The sequence below is a fragment of the Hemitrygon akajei genome, unplaced genomic scaffold (assembly GCF_048418815.1).
Source record: "Hemitrygon akajei unplaced genomic scaffold, sHemAka1.3 Scf000106, whole genome shotgun sequence".
In the NCBI taxonomy this organism is placed as follows: domain Eukaryota; kingdom Metazoa; phylum Chordata; class Chondrichthyes; order Myliobatiformes; family Dasyatidae; genus Hemitrygon; species Hemitrygon akajei.
This window is the reverse complement of record NW_027331992.1, coordinates 2370792-2389728: the sequence shown is the minus strand read 5'-3', so window position 1 is coordinate 2389728 and position 18937 is coordinate 2370792.

Sequence of the window (18937 nt, the reverse complement as noted above, 5' to 3'; positions counted from 1 at the left end):
GAAAATCTTTCCCGCATCCTCCCCACAAAATTCAGCGCCTGAAGTTTTCAAAGGAATATCTAAAGAAGCCTGATGCATTTTGGAAACAAGTCATGTGGATGCATGAAGTTAAAATAGAACTTTTTGGTAGCAATGAGCAAAGGTATGTTTGGAGAAAAAAAGTGCAGAATTTCATGAAAAAAACACCTCTCCAACTGATAAGCACGGGAGAAGTTCGATCATGCTTTGGGCATGTGTTGCGGCCAGTGGCACGGGGAACATTTCACTGGTAGAGCGATGAATGAGTTCAATTAAATACCAGCAAATTCTGAAAGGAAACATCACACCCTCAGTAAACAAAAAACCTGAAGATTAAAAGAGGATGGCTTCTACAACAGTATAATGATCCCTAACGTATCTCAAAATCCACAATTGACTACGTCAACAGCGCAATTTGAAGGTTTTGTCATGGCTCTCGCAGTCCTCCCAGCTAAACATAATCGGAAATCTGTGGATAGATCTCAAAAGAGCAGTGCATGAAAGACGGCCCAAGAATCTCTCAGAACTAGAAACCTTTTGCAGGGAAGAATGGGCGAAAAACCTCCAAACAAGAATAATTGAAAGGCACTTAGTTGGCTACAGAAAGCGTTCATGAACTGTGATACGTGTCAAAGGGGGTGTTACTAAGTACTGAACATGCAGTGTGTCCAAACTTTTGCTTGTGGTCCTTTTCCGTTTTTCTTATTTTGAAACTGTAAAAGATAGAAATTTAGAAAAAAAATCTTGCTTAAAATGTTGAATAAATGTGTCATCTGTAACATTATGCCTTTTGGAAATCAGTTCATCATTTACTCGCTTAGCTATTCACAGTAACAGAAATTTTGACCTGGGGTGCCCAAACCTTTGCATGCCATTGTATGAGCTCCTGCTGCTGAACAGCTGATCCAGCGCTAACAGCGAACCAGGTGGCGAGGCAGTACTTCTCTGGTGCGCGGCCAGAAACAACAGGCTGATGGTTTCCACCGATATAAAGCCATTCAAGCCAGGAGAGGAGGATTTTTTAGCAGCAAGGAATCGTCTCCTGAGAGTTGAGCGCCGCAGATTAGCACTGCGCTAGGTAGACAGTTAGTAGTTAATAAGTCTATTAACAGCGTGACGTAGAGGCTGGTCAGGGATTACATTTGCAGCTTCCTACCACCCAAACAGAACACTGCCCCCCCCCTCCATTTCTCAATTCGCCTACCCACTCAGCCGATTGACAGATGACGCGATGGCAACTGCTCTACATGCCGTTCTTATTCATCCAGAGAAGAAGAATTTCAATGTGTGAATGCTGTTCTTGGACTACAGTTTAGCTTTCAACACCATAATTCCATCCACGCTCGACAGGAATCTCAGAGACCTCTGCCTTGACCCTGCCTTGTGCATGTGGATCCTGTACTTCGTGTCGTATCGCCAGCAGTTTGTAAGAGTGTTCTCCCTGGGGGCTGCGTACTGAGTCCTCTATTCTATTCCCTGTATAACCATGACTCTATCGCTTCCCACAGCTCCAATCTGCTAATTAAATTTGCCGCAGATACTGCATTGTTTGGCCTTATCTCAACAATAACTAGGTGGCATACAGGGAAGAAGTCATCACCCCGACACAGTGGTGTCAAGAAAACAATTTCTCCCTCAATGTTGCAAAAACGGAGGAGATGATTGTAGATTACAGGAGAAATGGAGACGGACGCCTCTTCCACTTCAGACGGTTGATGGGCCCCTATGGGCCCCTAATTTCAAAGCACTTTCTACAGAGGCACAATTGAGAGCATCTTAACCGGCTGGATCACTGTCATGTATGGGTACTGTACCTCCCGTAATAGCAGGACTCGTCAGAGAGTGCAGCGGATAGCCCAGCGCATCTGTAGTTGTGAACTTCCCATGATTCAGGACGTTTACAAGGACAGGTGTTTAAAAAGTGCCGGTAGGATCATTGGGGGACCCAAGCCATCTAAATCTCAATCTATTCCACCTACTACCATCCGGGACACGGTACCGCAGCATGAAAGTCAGGACCAATAGGCTTCGGGACATCGTCATCCGTCTGGCCAACAGGCTTTTAAAACTCACGCTGATTTGAGTGTACTGGATATTGCATTGACTGTTCTATTTACTATAATGATTATAAGTTACTATGATTGCTGTTACGTACTCGTGACACGTGACAGTGGTACCCTTGTCACGTGACTGGGGTTGAAGTTATACTGGACTTGAGGTAATGGTCTTGTGATGGCGGAGTGACGTCATTTTCCCGCCAGTAGAGATCATGTGACAGGTTTTTTTTTACAGGGTATAAGAGGAGGACCCCACCCTGTGGGGAGGGGCAGTTCGTGACTGGATTTGCCAAGCTGACTTCATGCTACTGCGTGATTTAATGTGATGTCGCAGTTTAGTTGAAAAATGAAGTTTTATCTAATGCCTAAAGTTTAAAAGGTCATTGCCAGCAGTTTCTTTACTGTGGAGAGTGAAGATAGAAGTTCGGGAGTTAAAGATCGAGGAGAATCGATTTTCGACGGTGGAAAGCTCGACCTTGTGTGATCCTCATTCGGAAGGATTTCGTTGACTGTTCTCGTGTTAATCTCTGCGGGATAGCAGGAGATTGAGGACAGTGTGGAAGGAAAGGTCAGTGCCTTTAAGCCGTTACGTTTCATAAAAGTCTACGTGGGAAGAGTTCGACGCTGGGGATTGAAGGAAACCGACGTGGAAGAGAATTTAAATCGCCTTAAAAAGTCTCTCCTTTTAAATGGACTGAGCATTTTGAACTTTTGGCAATATCGCTTTAAACAACTGTTTTTGCAACATCGCTTTAAGAACTGTCTGAGCTGCATCGTTTTAAGAACTGTTAAGCTGCCGCACAATAGCTGTTTTCCGGTTACGTTAGTGTTTGTTTACTTTTGGGGGTTTGTTTTCAGTGTTTAATAAACGTGTTATTTGTTGTAAAAACCCTTGCCTAACTCACATATATTTATTATGTGGAATACGTAACATAAATATGGAGGCTGCGTCCGGATTGGATCGTTTGCGTTTAAATGCTTGTTAACTTTTGCGTCGGTGTTTTGGTAACGGGGATTGCTCGATTCTTTTGTTTGATTGGCTTGTGAGTGGTATTCGACAACGATGAATATTGATGAGTTTCTGGATTCGCCAGGGGCGGAGTTATTAGCGAAGGCGAAAAAGACTGAGGTGACTGAGATTGCTAGTAGATTGCAACTTAAAGGTATTTTGCAGACTACTTCTAAGGCTGTAATACAGAGAAAAATCGCGTCTCACTATGTGGATTCGGGTGTTTTTGATGATTCGATTGTAGAATCGTTTCCAATAAGTAATTTGGAAATGCAGTTGCAAATCGAACAAATGATGTGAGAGCGTTGTAAATTAGAAGGCTGCACAAAAACAGAGAGAGTTTGAATATGCAATGGAGAAATTAAGGTCTGGGAATCAGTCTTCTGGTTCTAAAAAACTGTTTGTTGCTAGTCAAGAAATTAAATTGGTCCCTCCATTTAGTGAAAATGAAGTGGAAAGATATTTTCAACATTTTGAAACTATTGCTCGGATGTCAGAGTGGCCGAGAGATAAATGGTCAGTGTTGTTACAGAGTGTAATTAAAAACAAAGCACAACAAGTTTACACAGCTTTAACTGCTGCGCAAGCACTTGATTATGTATTGTGAAAACGCATATTCTCAGAGCGTACGTATTAGTCCCAGAAGCTTATAGGGAAAGATTCAGGAGTTTGAAAAAGTCTGTGGAAAAGACTTATGTGGAATTTGCCTATGATAAAGCTGTGTGTTTTGAGAGATGGGTTTCTTCTAAAAATGTAAATGGGGACTATGATACATTCAGAGAGCTGATTTTAATGGAGGAATTTAAAGGTAGCATTCCTGTTGAAGTAAGGACCTACTTAAATGAGAGGGATACTGATAAATTGCTGGACTGTGCTAGATTAGCTGATGAGTATGTTTTAATCCATAAGAATAAATTTCCTCAGGGCAGAATTTTTAAGAGGAAAAATAATATGGAGACTCTAGGTAAATCAGAAATTAAATCAGAGGTTAATGAGAAAGGTAAGGAGGAAGAAAAACCTGTGAAGGAAAGACAGTTTGGTCTTATTTGTAACTATTGTAAGAAGCTTGGCCATGTAATAGCTAACTGTTTCAAACTGAAAAAGAAAGAGAAGGAAGCAGTTCCAGATGCTTGTGTGCAACATACTGAAGCACCTGTAAAATTACAGGGTTTGGTAAACACAAATGAGGCTTTGTTAGAGTCTGACCAAGTTAGAAAGGGATATGATCATTTTATAACTGAAGGGTTTGTATCCTTGAAAGAAGGATCTACTCTAGTGCCAATAAAAATCCTTAGGGATACTGGATCTTCTCAATCACTGATGTTAGACAGTGTGTTGAAGTTTAATGAAGAGAGTGATACTGGTGAGGTAAATTACGTAAGAGGTGTTGGGAGTGATTTTATGCCTGTACATTTACATAAAGTAAATTTAAAGTCAGGGTTAGTTACAGGATTTGTTAAAGTAGGATTACAGCATAGTTTACCTGTGAAGGGTATTTCTTTATTGTTAGGTAATGACTTGGCAGGTGGACAAGTTTTTCCTGAAGTGCATTTGACAATGGGGTCAGAGGAGCCAGAGATGAATTCTAACACAGATTTTTCCTGTGTTGTGACTAGAGCTATGGCTAAAAAGATTGATGTGCAGAATGAGGATGTTACTCATGACTGTTCAACTCAGGATTCAGGTTTTGAGGATGTGTCAGAGACTTTCTTACCTTCGTTGTTTGAACAAGATTCTGGGAGTAAGTCTGACTATGAAGATTTATCTCTGTCTCGGAAGGAGATGATAGCAGAGCAGAATAGAGATCCTGAGATTATAAAACTGAGAGAACAAGCTTTACTAGGTAGTGAAATTGAGAAGGTGTCAGTAGGATATTACTTGGAAAAAGGAGTGTTGATGAGGAAGTGGAGGTCGCCTACAATTCCTGCAAGTGAGGAATGGAATGTTGTTTACCAGGTAGTTGTTCCTAAAGTTTATCGGAATGAGATTTTGACTTTAGCTCATAGTGTGCCTTTAGGTGGACATCAAGGGGTAAGGAAAACTGTGGACAAGATTTTAAAACATTTTTACTGGCCTGGTCTAAGAAAAGACAATTAGTTGTCAAATTGTGGGTAAACCAAATCAGGTTACACCAGTAGCTCCATTACAACCTATTCCAGCATTTGGTGAACCGTTTTCTAAAGTTATTGTAGATTGTGTTGGTCCATTACCAAAGACAAAAACTGGTTATCAGTATTTGTTGACTATCATGTGTACTTCGTCTAGATTTCCAGTGGCAGTACCACTAAGGAATATAAAAGCTAAAACTGTGACAAAGGCTCTTATAAAATTCTTTACTTATTTTGGATTACCTAAGAAAATACAAACTGATCAAGGCAGTAATTTTATGTCTGGATTGTTTCAACAGATAGTTTATAAATTGGGAGCTAAGCAAATCACTTCGTCTGCATACCATCCAGAGTCGCAAGGTGCCTTGGAGAGGTTTCATTCTACCCTCAAGAATATGATTAGGACATATTGTGTGGAAAATGAAAGTGACTGGGATGAGGGTATAAACTTACTTTTATTTGCAGTAAGGGAATCGGTACAGGAATCTTTAGGTTTTAGTCCATTTGAACTTGTGTTTGGGCATAGAGTTAGAGGACCTTTAGCTTTATTGAAAGAACAGTGGATTAGTAAGGAAATACACACTAATTTGTTGGACTATGTTTTGAAATTTAAGGACAGGTTACATAACGCTTGTAGCCTAGCCAAGGAAAATTTAAAGTTGGCTCAGGAGAAAATGAAAACTTGGTATGATAAAGAAGCTAGGATGAGGATGTTTAAGCCTGGAGATAAGGTGTTGGTTCTTTTCCCAGTGCAGACAAATCCTTTACAAGCTAGATTTCATGGTCCTTATGAAATTGTGTCTAGAATCAATGATGTGGATTACGTAATAAAAACTCCAGATCGTAGAAGGTCAACACAACTTTGCCACATAAATATGATTAAAACGTATTATGAGAAACAATCTGATACTGTCACTGTTGTGGTTAGTGAGAATGAGTTTGATTTAACTGGGAACATGATAGATGATTCATCTGACTTTCATTCTAAATCCAACATTGTTTCTGTTAGGTTACCTAATTCAACCATTCTGGAAAATATTGATGAGAAATTAGCACAATTACAGCTAGAGCAGAAACAGCAGATGAAGGAATTAATTTTTAAGTATAAGGATTTGTTTCCAGATGTTCCGAGAAGGACTACTATAGCTTCACATGATGTAGATGTTGGAGATGCCAAACCTATCAAACAACATCCATATAGGATGAACATGGAAAAATGTGAACTTGCTGAGAAAGAAATTGAATACATGTTAGAGAATGATATTATTAGGCATTCTAACTCGAATTGGAGTTCGCCATGTGTTATGGTGCCAAAACCAGATGGTAGTATTAGGTTTTGTACGAACTATAGGAAGGTGAATGCTGTAACGAAAACAGATGCATATCCAATTCCTAGGGTAGATGATTGTGTAGATAAAGTTGGAAAAGCAAAGTTCCTTACAAAGATTGATTTATTGAAATGGTATTGGTGTGTTCCATTAACGGACAGAGGTCGAGAGATTTTTGCATTTGTAACTCCATCTGGGTTATATGAGTATAATGTTCTTCCATTTGGGATGAAGAATGCCCCAGGTACTTTCCAGAGGATGATTAACTCTGTGATTCAGGGATTGAAAGATACTGATGCTTATATTGATGATTTAGTGACAGGAAGTGATACTTGGGAAGCACACATTATTGCGGTGGAGAAATTGTTTGAAAAGCTTTCAAAAGCTAACAACTATTAATTTAGCTAAGAGTGAATTTGGACATGCTACTGTGACTTACCTTGGTTATGTTGTGGGTCAAGGTAAGGTAGCTCCTGTTCAGGCAAAAGTTCAGTCAATTTTAGAGATTCCCATTCCAACGGGGAAAAAAAACTCTTAGAAGATTTTTTGGGAATGGTAGGATATTATCGAAAATTTTGTAAGAATTTTGCTAATGTTGCCCTTCCATTAACTAACCTTCTGCAGAAGAATGTGAAGTTTGTGTGGACAGTGCCTTGTCAAGAAGCATTTGAAAAATTGAAAATAATGATATGTCAACAACCTGTGCTTAAAGCACCTGACTTTGAAAAACCCTTTTCATTAGCTGTAGATGCTAGTGATGAGGCTGCGGGAGCAGTATTAATGCAAAGGAATGAGGGCGATGAGGTTGATCATCCAGTAGCTTACTTTTCTAAGAAATTTAATAAGCATCAAAGAAACTATTCGACAATAGAAAAAAAATTGTTATCTCTTGTTTTAGCTTTAGAATATTTTGAGGTATATGTTGGCACAACTCAAAAACCACTTATTGTTTACACTGATCATAATCCGTTAGTTTTTCTGAGTAAGATGAAAAACAAAAACAGAAGATTATTGAATTGGAGTTTGATATTACAAGAGTACAATATTGTGATAACTCACGTTAAAGGTAAAGATAATGTGGTTGCTGATTGTCTATCTCGATGTTGAATGTACAATGTCATTTTTTTTATGGAGTGTTTTTTTTTCAATTCTAACACTCCTACTGTATTGTGAGTTGTAAGATGTTATATGATGGTATTGTATATTGTGTATGTTATATAATTTATACATTTGTTTTTCTTGTAAGTAATTATTAAAATTTTTGTTCTTGTCAGACCAAAAATGTTTTTTTTGGAGGGAGGTGTTACGTACTCGTGACACGTGACAGTGGTACCCTTGTCACGTGACTGGGGTTGAAGTTATACTGGACTGGAGGTAATGGTCTTGTGATGGTGGAGTGACGTCATTTTCCCGCCAGTAGAGATCATGTGACAGGTTTTTTTTACAGGGTATAAAAGGAGGACCCCACCCTGTGTGGAGGGCAGTTCGTGGCTGGATTTGCCAAGCTGACTTCATGCCACTGCGTGATTTAATGTGATCACGCAGTTTAGTTGAAAAATGAAGTTTTATCTAATGCCTAAAGTTTAAAAGGTCATTCCCAGCAGTTTCTTTACTGTGGAGAGTGAAGATAGAAGTTCGGGAGTTAAAGATCGAGGAGAATCGATTTTCGACGGTGAAAAGTTCGACCTTGTGTGATCCTCATTCGGAAGGATTTCGTTGACTGTTCTCGTGTTAATCTCTGCGGGATAGCAGGAGATTGAGGACAGTGTGAAAGGAAAGGTCAGTGCCTTTAAGCCGTTACGTTTCATAAAAGTCTACGTGGGAAGAGTTCGACGCCGGGGATTGAAGGAAACCGACGTGGAAGAGAATTTAAATTTCCTTAAAAAGTCTCTCCTTTTAAATGGACAGAGCATTTTGAATTTTTGGCAATATCGCTTTAAACAACTGTTTTTGCAACATCGGTTTAAGAACTGTCTGAGCTGCATCGATTTAAGAACTGTTAAGCTGCCGCACAGTAGCTGTTTTCCGGTTACGTTAGTGTTTGTTTACTTTTGGGGGGTTTGTTTTCAGTGTTTAATAAACGTGTGATTCAGGGATTGAAAGATACTGATGCTAACTCACATATATTTATTGTTGCCGGAATACGTAACAGCATATTCCACATTTAAATGGAGACGTAATGTAAAGATTCCTACTCCTCATGAATGTGAAGGATGTAAGAAATAAAGTCAATTCAATATCGTTTGCGTCTGCTAGCATCACTGAAGGTCGTCTCATCATTCCATGTTCCCCCAGCTCAAGTCAGTTACTATCTTTCCCCTGGCCCCACTCACCTCACCTCCGCTACTACTCCCTATGGTTCCCTGCATATACGGTGCAGCGCCACCTGGCATCTCGCCGGTTACAAGTTACGCTTCTGTACCCTGTGTACTGGGAAGGGTTTGGCCTTGTGCAAGTATACATAGCAGACAGAGATCTGTGACGGCTTAGGGACTGCATCTAGGGAGGAGGCTCTGTTACAGGCACGGATTCAACAGCGCAGGGAAGACGGCAATTGCGATCGTGAATATGCACATGTTAGCTAATTATAATATGATTGTGATGGTAGTTAACTGCATTCCTTTCGTCGTACAACTGTCGAGACTTGAGCAAAACACAGCAACGTGATGCTGCCTGCTTGCGTTCCGGTTTGCCTGAGAAACTGGAATGTCGAATCAACTGACTCTGAAGACGAGCTTCATCAGTTTTATATTTAGTTACTTCTTTCTGCTGTAGTGTTGGTTTCGTTTTCCATTTGAGAATAATAGTTATAATAGTTAACGTCCCTGTTTGGCCTGTCTTCTTTTCCCTCTAACTCTCTAACACTGTTCGCCTTAAAATCTGTGAACTGTTGACCGCGTTCAGTCTCTCTCTCTCTCTCTCTCTCTCTCTCTCTCTCTCTCTCTCTCTCTCTCTCTCTCTCTCTCTCTCTCTCTCTCTCTCTCTCTCTCTCTCTCTCTCTCTCTCTCGCTCTCGCCGAATCTAACTATCTCTCTAACGATCTCTCCCTCCATGTCTCTCTGTCTCTCCCTCCCTGTCTGTCTATCTGTCTGCAACTATCTGTGTCTCTCCGACGTTCTCTTTGGCTCTCTGTCGCGCTCTGTGTATCTCTCTCTATGTGTCTGTCTCTGTGTCTGTCTGTGTGTCTCTCTCGCTCGCACTGTGTTACTGGAAGAGAGTTTCAGGTGGCAGAGTGAAAGACAATCGACATGCAGAAAATGAAGAAACAAAGAAAACGGAGGGCAAGTAAAGGACGGGTTCTGTTCGGCGAAGGTGTGCTTGATACAAACGAAAATATGCTGCAAGATCAGACAGCTTTGTCAGAATCGGGGAGTAGGTGAAACAGGTTCGACTTAGGCTTTGAGTTGATCCGAGCCGCAGATCAGGTGCACACGGGATGCCGAGGCCAATAGTGCCGTCGGGGTCAGCTGTGAACAGCTGCTTAAGGCAACACACACACAGAACTGCCCAAGCAGCGGCAATGGAAAAGAGTAAACAGTTCACATTTCGGGCAGGCACCCTTAATTAGGACACTGTGTTAATTCACAGTGAGTGTGTTCTTTTGCATTTCAGCATCTGCAGATTATTTTCGTATTTGTATTGTAACTCTGTTCGTCACATTGTTTCCATGTATCCACGAGTGGGCGCACAGAGCAGGGAGCAGGAAGGCAGCCGATTGCAATAATACCAGACAGCATCTATTTCTAACGTTTCATGAGTTTCACAATCCGAATCAGTGGGTATTGCAGCGCATTCTTTAGTTCATCTCGGAATTTGCTCTGAGTCAGGACGTAAATACACGTGTTGGTGCAGGAACTGAGAACCTGCAGCATTGCCGATGTGTATCGTGTGATGTAACGGGGGTCGGTGACAGAATAAGTAAAACTCATTGAAATCCGTTGATAGATATAAAATACCACCTGTGTTATCCATAATAATATGAAGCTACCGGTTATGCTGAAGATCAAAACGATGGATTTGTGTCGATTCTCCATCTCCCGGTCCTTGTCATTCTCTCCACTCTTTTGTCTCCGGAGCCCCCTGCGGGCTCGACTGGCCGCTAGAATCCGCCTGACGGTTAGAACATTGAACAGCAAAATCAGGCAAAATGGTATACAGGGTGTTAAAATGCGGTGAAACATCTCAAATGCCGCCCACGAGGGAGACTTTCTGAAGCTCGGTGTAAGAACACAATACCAGGGAACACCATCAATTATGATAAAAGGCTCGTATATAAAGCCCCAAGGGACACACTCCAAACAGGTCAGCACACTCACTGTCCCGATAACCACAGCTGCCGTTCTCTCGGTGCAATATTTAGTTTTCAGCTTCTCACAGCAAATAGCCACAAATCGATCGACGGTGAAAGCGACAGTCAGCCAGACAGAGGTCGCGGTGCTCGCAAATACCAACCAGCAATGGAGTCTGCACACAGGAGTGATGAACAGGAACGACCGGTGAAAATGATACCAAGCAGTCCACGTCAGCAGCGGATCGAAGATAACGACCAGGAGATCGGCCGCAGCCATTCCCACCATGTAGCGAGTGACGCATTTGGAGAGACCGCACCTTCCCCGGGACAGGATCACAATCGCCACCAGGTTCGCTGGAAGAAAAATAGGGAACAGTAAGAGTAACTATTCCGGATCCTGCTATTCGAGAGGATCCTTTAGTATTTCCACATTATTGCTGCATTTAGCAGTGGAAGGGTCGAGAGGCGGTGCACAGGCGGCGTAGAAAAATGAGTTTACACAGTAAATTAAAGTTAATAATCTGAATACGGATTCCTTACTGATGATCAAAATGTGAAGTGACTGTGGCAAGATATAACAGGGTAACTACCTCCTCGGAGTCAATAGTGAATGAAAAATATTATACCGGAGCCTTCCTCGCCTCATGTCGATGCGGGATTCTTCCATTAGACAATCGTAAACGTCCATGGTGCTCCCTGTCAGCGACACAACACCGGGAGACGGAACAGAGACAGGAAATGCTTATCGAAATGCTTATAAACACTTATCGACAAAAAACAGATCATGTAGAAAAAGAGTTGAAGTGTCTCTTCTCTGCGATTTACATGACACGAGTGTTAACTGGTTTCTCGTTCCATAACAGCTGCTTGTGGCTTAGTTCTTCTAGCGTTACTGGTGTTTGGTTCCTAATCCAGCATGTGCCACTTGAGTGAATTCACAACAGAATATTGACGATTTCACCACACACAGTGCAGTCCGACAAAACCTCACATTCAAGCATGACACCTCCCATTGAATTCATTTCAGGGAAGCAGAGGAGAGGATTTCTACGGCCAGCAGCAAGCTTGGTACCGTAATGAAATGTCGATAACGATGTCAGAGTTAGATGTGATAAAATACATTCTACTGAATTAATAACTATGAAGAAAGATGTCGATTGTGACAATTGGCTCAGTAAACGACTTCATTGCGTTGTCCATCAACTGCTTCACATTCCGCCACAGCGCACACATTTATTAAACTCCACAAGCTTCACGGTACAACATGGAACTCCTCACATTTGCTAAATTGATATTACAAATTGATACAACTTACTCAGACAATCGCTTAAATTCAAATGCAGACAATCAATTAGTAATATCTCTGCGGGCTGTTGGAACACAATATTGAAAATACAGTGCAGCTGCTACAACACCAATAGCATAGTGACCTGAACATCACATTATTGAAGTCAAACAGCTGGAGGAACGCTACCTAACCCTTTGAATTCCACTGATGCCAGCCGATTCTCTAAATTCCTACAACAGTTTGTTTTCCATACTAATCCCTGAATCCAGAGACCCGGTATTTTCATCCCATTCCTGAAATGCGGAACACTCGGACTGGAGAGGTGTCAGTGGAACACAGCGACAGAAACAATCACAACATGGGAATTAAACTTCCGTTATCACCAGCGGTAGTTGACACTGTGGCTTACCAAGAATTCCAAAGGCTGAAATAAAAGGATAGTAAACTTCTCGTATTCGCAAGATGATCGGATACACCATTTCAGTGAGAATCTGTAGCTCTGTTACTCCCGAATTCACGGATCTGGCAGACACTCTGAGCTGATGCATTCAAAGCGGACCTGATTTATACACAGGCTCGGTCTCCAGAGATAAGGATTCACCCCTGATGAATTTTATTCGTGACAGTTATTTAAACAAGCACTTTAATTCATCACCATTGTCTCTGATCTAAATGTTGGGCTGATTGCAGACAAATAAATCAACATTCTTAGGCATTACCTCAGCATTGTTCATAATGCCGGAGCTCTAATGACAAAGACTGTGTTTTGTCACGGAGTAGCCACATTCATAGACTTCATGTTTTGTTGACTAAATATACACCTGTAAACGAAATTCGCCGACACTGACCAACCGACGCCCAAATTCTACCCCTGCGGTTTCACATTTTGAACTGTCCTTCAGTGTTTCAACGCCTTCTTGGTCTCTCTCTCGCGCGCACACAGACACAGACACACACACACACACACACACACACACACACACACACACACACACACACACACACACACACACACACACACACACACACACACACACACACACACACACACCTCAAACCTACAAAAGAGCGTCGTCTTAGAAACGGCCAAATGATTAGGTTAATGATGTACAATCATGAAAAAAATCTGCAGATCCTGGAAATCCAAGGCAGCACATACAATGTTCTGGAAAATCACTACTCATTTCCTCCAGCATTTTTATGATGGCTGATGCAAAAGAACTTTATTATCATTTCAAATCTGTCCGCTTTAAAACGAAATTTGAGAAGAAATGTTTCAATCTGTAAAGGAAAAGGAAGACCAGTTTAAAAAACAAACAGTACTCCAAAACTGGGAGATTAATAGATGCTGAAAGTGAATGTGAGATGTGTGTGTGTGTGTGTGTGTGTGTGTGTGTGTGTGTGTGTGTTTGTGTGTGAGTGTGTGTGTGTGTGTGGGTGGGTGTGTGTGTGTGTGTGTGTGTGTGTGTGTGTGTGTGTGTGTGTGTGTGTGTGTGTGTGTGTGTGTGTGTGTTTGTGTGTGAGTGAGAGAGATAAGGAGATAACGAGATAGGAAGAGACAGACAGATAGAGACAGCCAGATTTGCTCTGGCACTGGCTTTCCGTTATCCTCGCTCACTTCACCTTAAAAAACGGTGTTGCGATATATCTTTTATAGGATTCATGGAGAGCACTAAATAGGCTAAATAACAGCAGTCCGTCCATTTTCCTCAGGACACAGTCCCAGTTTCGCCGCGTGGTCAAGGGTAAGCTATTTCCCCACATATCCAGTAAGTCCCATTATGACTACAAGGAGGAGGACCTGCCCTCTGTTCAGTACAAGAGCTATTACCCAAAAATAAATGTCCCATTTCCTCCCGCCGTCTTACAGTAACAAATTCCATTAACAGTTTATGTGTTTTTTCTAACTCAAAGGAGGGCATCCTTCTTCCCTCCGCCGGGGTTTGGAGGTACCATTCTTTGAAACAGGTGCATCAATAATTCCATTTGCTGAGATTGTTGTCCTTTATCATCTTCTGCCCACCTCTTGTTCTAAAGTTGTTTGAGAATTGATTGCTTTGTTTCATAATGTACGTGGAGAGTCATTCAGCGGGACCCCTTCCATGGACATACCCTGGGCAGCATGCTGAGGTATCTTTACACACACCCAACAAGAGTCCAACTCTTCACTTTGTTGTTTGGTATAAGTGCGACACAAAGTCATGAAGGCATTTTTGGACAAGTCCATACAAGGTCCCTCCAGCATCAGTTCCCATAAAAGCATTTGGCTTGTCAGCTTCATGCTTTCTTATCTTCCAACTCCTGGTCCATTTTCGTTTTCCTTCAAACTTCACCGCGGTTCGGATTGTTAGCAGTAGTGTGTAAGGGCTCTTCCACCTGGGAGAAAGAGAGAGTTTTTTTCTAGCTCCTTTACATATGCCCTATCACCGGGTTGGAAAGGATGCATGTTCTCGCTTTCCACAGGGGTATGCGCCTCTCTCACTCTCTCATGCTGCTCCGCGGCCGTATTGCAAAATGCTTGTGTAGACTCTAAGGTCTGTTCATCATTCCGGATCAAGGCCAGTCTCTCAGTGGTGACAGGAAGTCGACTCCCAGTAGCTGCGGGGAGACCCATAAGGATTTCATGAGGGGTCAGACCAGTGACCCTATTTCTCGTCTTCCACATAGAATATAGCACTATAGAGACAACCGCTGACCAGGATAGCTTATTGTCCTGGCATACCTTAGATAGGGCTACTTCCAATTCCCCATTCGTCCTTTCTACTCTTCCTGATAAAGGATATGTAATTTCCTTTGCAGGCTCAAGGCCTGCACTAAATCTTTCACGGTTCGACCCGTGAAGTGTGTTCCCCAATGACTGTTTATTCCCATGGATATCCCGTAGCGGGGCATTATTGCCCTCCATAATATTTTACCACTGTTCGAGCACCATTTTTTCTGTGGGATAGACTTCCACCCGTCGAGTAAACATGTAAACTATCACTAGCATGTATTTATATCCCGATACTGACGACATATGTACGAAAACAATTCGCAAATTTTCACGTTATTTTAGGCACCGGGAGATGTTCGAATTTCGCCGGTGATTTGCCCTGATTATTTCTCTGGCAAATTATGCACGCAAGCGCAATGTTCTGTATTGTAGGTGTTAACGCGGGTGCGTAACCTTGCTGATCGATTGCATGCTGCATCCCTCCTTTGCCCTTGCTGGCCTGTGCATGCGCAAGGCGACACTGGGGCAAAAACAAGCTTCGATGACACTCCACCCTCCCGTCCGGGTGGAACCAAAAACCATACTTATAGTGACATTGGGCCTTTTCCCATGCCCGCCTTTCCTGAGGACTGGTATTTTGCTGTGCTACCTGAAGCTTAGAGGGCTCTGAGACAGGCAGAGGCGTGGTTTGCAATTCGAGAAGGCCTTGTAAAATAGGCTATTGAGTTAAAGCAACTTTCTTTGCGGCTTGGTCCGCTCGGGAATTTCCCTGTGATATTTCATCTGCTGCATTGTTGTGTGCCTCACGTCTGATAATTGCTAGCTGCTTAGGCAGTTGAATGGCGTCGGGAAGTTTCAATACTACTGGTGTATTTTAATGGACCTTCCCGCTGAGGTAATGAAACCCCAAATTTTCCATATTTGGACAAAACCATGCACTACCCCAAAGGCGTAACGAGAGTACGTATATATATTGGCCACCTGATTCCTTACGGCAACATGGTAATCGTGGATAAACTGACGACAGTAACCGACCATTCCCAGGAAGGAAACGACTTCATTCTTCGTCTTAGGCGGCGGTAATCGAAAAATGGCCTGTACTCGGTTCAGCCCTACCGCTCGAAATCCAGTCTTCAAGCGGAAACCAAGGTATTTCACGTGTGACTGGCAGAATTGTAGCTTCGATCTTGACACGCGAAGTCCGCGAGAGCCTAGAAATTGGAGTAAAGTTGTCGAGTCTTTTAGTAGAAGACGCTACTAAGAGATCATCAGCATATTGTAGCAAAGTATATTCTCCTCCCAGCTGACACTCGTCCAAATTGTGCTTAACCACTGCTGCATACACGACTGGGCTTTCGGTGTACCTCTGGGATAATCGAGTCCAAGTATATTGCTGTCATTTATAAGTAAAGGCAAACAAATATTGGACATCTGGATGGAAGGGGTTGGAGAAAAAGGCGGAACACAGTATACACTTTAGCATCGGCGGGAATGGACGGCAGAATCATATTGACATCATGAGCTACAATTGGAGCTATTGGAATCACAATATTATTGACGGCGTTAAGTCTTGCAGAATACGCAACTCATTGTGTCGTCTGACTTCAGGTATGGACGGTATGGGTGTGTTACAGGGGCTAACAGTAGCTGTGAGATCCCCTTGTTGGAGCAGTGAATCTATCACGAGGACCATGCCCTCTTCTGTCTCAGGGGCCACTCGGTATTGTCTGATATATGGTAAGACTGCATTCATTTTCAGTGTGACACAATGATCTCTTACAGCTAGTATCATGCCCACATGCGTCTTGTTTAGAACCCATAGTTTTGCGTATATTGATTCTAATGCCAGAGGGGGCTGCTGGACTTGGTGTTTCAGATAGCTGCTGTCTGAAGAGGAAGGTAGGAAATACCGGACATATATACTCGTCCCTCTTCAGGCCCAAACCAGTCTAATTCCTTTGTTCGGTCTATGCTTGTTGCTGATTGAAATCGTTTCATCATTGGACCTATTTGTTTTGTGTGGTGAGGCGAGCGTATAGCAATGGTTAAATGAGGTACTGAATCTGTCTCCTGACGAGACAGGGGCCGCTGCTCCTCAGTTAAGTATACCGGAATACCCAACCCTTCCTTTCCGAAGTAGAGATAATGTTGCGGGTATATTTCGCTCCTCTGTCCCTCAAAACTGAATTCCCTCTGTCTGTACTGCGGGTCATCATCTCCAGCATACCAGGCGTACAGTGCAATCTGGAGCTATACTGCACTATCTGCAGCTAGCAAGACAAGGCGTCAATGCATTCCGTGGGCATCCTCTTCTTCAGGGCCTGACCTATTCGAGTTAGCGCTTCGAGGAAGGGATTACTTTCCAGCTCCCAGCAGTATAGCACACAATTTTGGGCAATTTTAGGTTCAATAAGCAAAGAGGTCAACTGGTGTATACTGGGGGAAGACACTTTCATATACATGCCCTGAGGGGCACAGTAAATTATAGCTCCTAACTTACAAAGAGCTTGGCGTCCTAATAGAGGCAAGGGAGTGGTCTCGGAGACTATTAGTGAGAAGAAGAAGAAGAAGAAGAAGAAGAAGAAGAAGAAGAAGAAGAAGAAGAAGAAGAAGAAGAAGAAGAAGAAGAAGAAGAAGAAGAAGAAGAAGAAGAAGAAGAAGAAGAAGAAGAAGAAGAAAGCTCTTAACTCCGAGTGGAATCATTGGACGCAGTCGTGACTGCGTTTTTTTTGGCAGGCTTCCTTATTTTTATCAGGCCGAGTTGCTTGCTCCACGGATGGAAAGCGTGCAAGGGCGGCGGCAGCATTGGAACTCGGGAGCCTTCGCCCCGAATTGCGGCTCTGATGTCACCACGTAACCATTCTGCGGATTATCACCCAGAGTCAGGGCAATCTTTCCCAATAGGTTAAGTTAATGAAGTCCATGAGCTCAGCATGCGTGCAGGTGGCAGCGCCAATGCAGTCGTCGATGTAGCGAAGGAAAAGAGTTTTCCCCACTCCTCTTTTTCTGTTTTTCTCTCTCTCTGCCCATCACTCTGCCTGTTCTCCATCTCTCTCTGGTGCTCCCCTTCCCCTTTCTTTCTCTCTAGGCCTCCCATCCCATTATCATTTCCTTTCCCCAGCTCTGTATCCCTTTTGTCAATCAGTTATCCAGCTATCAGCTTCACCCACCCCCACCGGTCTTCTCCTATCTTTTCGCATTTCCCCTCCCCCCCCCACTATTTTAAAATTTCTTACTATCTCTTCTTTCGGTTAGTCCTGACGAAGGGTCTCGGCCCGAACCGTCGACAGTGCTTGTCCCTACCGATGCACCCTAGCCTGCTGCGTTCCACCAGCACTTTGTGTGTGTTGCTCTCTCCCCTCTCAATTTGTTCTGCTGGCCTAGCGTGTTCCCTGCAGGGGTTGCTCCGACATTCCGTAGCCCGATGCTCCCTTTCCCCACATTTCCTGCATATGTCCTGGGAATCCCTTCTTTGACCTTGAGTCTGCTTCTTTTTTCAATTCCCCCTTCCCTGCTCTTGCTGGTAAAATCGTGTCGTGTGGGCCAATCCCGGGGGCCAACAAATAGTCCTTCCCGATCCATATTCACCCGCGTGGTGAGTATTTCCGGCCAAGGCTTAGCCTGCCAATTCAAAGCCATCATTAAAAAAAAAAATTCTGCGCTTGATGGGGCAGCATGCAATTAAGCAAAGTTTGTAATGCCAGTGGTCCGTTGTCCCCCAAGGGCACACCTGCATATTCTTCCCACGTATACCGAAATCGGGATATAAAATCAGGGGTGTTCTCATCCATCTTGTGCTGGCATCGAATCACCTCCACTGAATCCTCATGTCTTTGTGCTGCCCTCATGATGGTGACCTTACCCCTATTCTGCAACCACTGCTCTAGTGATTCATTTCCTTGCGGTACCTGCATATCATCTGTCCGCTAATCCACATTCGCTCCAGATGTGACCGGTAAGGTATATCTTAGTGCCACCCAAGAGCTGCCATAAGCACATCTCAACAGAATTCGTACGTCACATGACAAGAGGTGCCACAGGGAGCAGTGCTGGGTCTATTGTTATTTGCCATTTACATCATTGATCTGGATGATCATGTGGTAAACTGTATCAGCAAATTTTCTG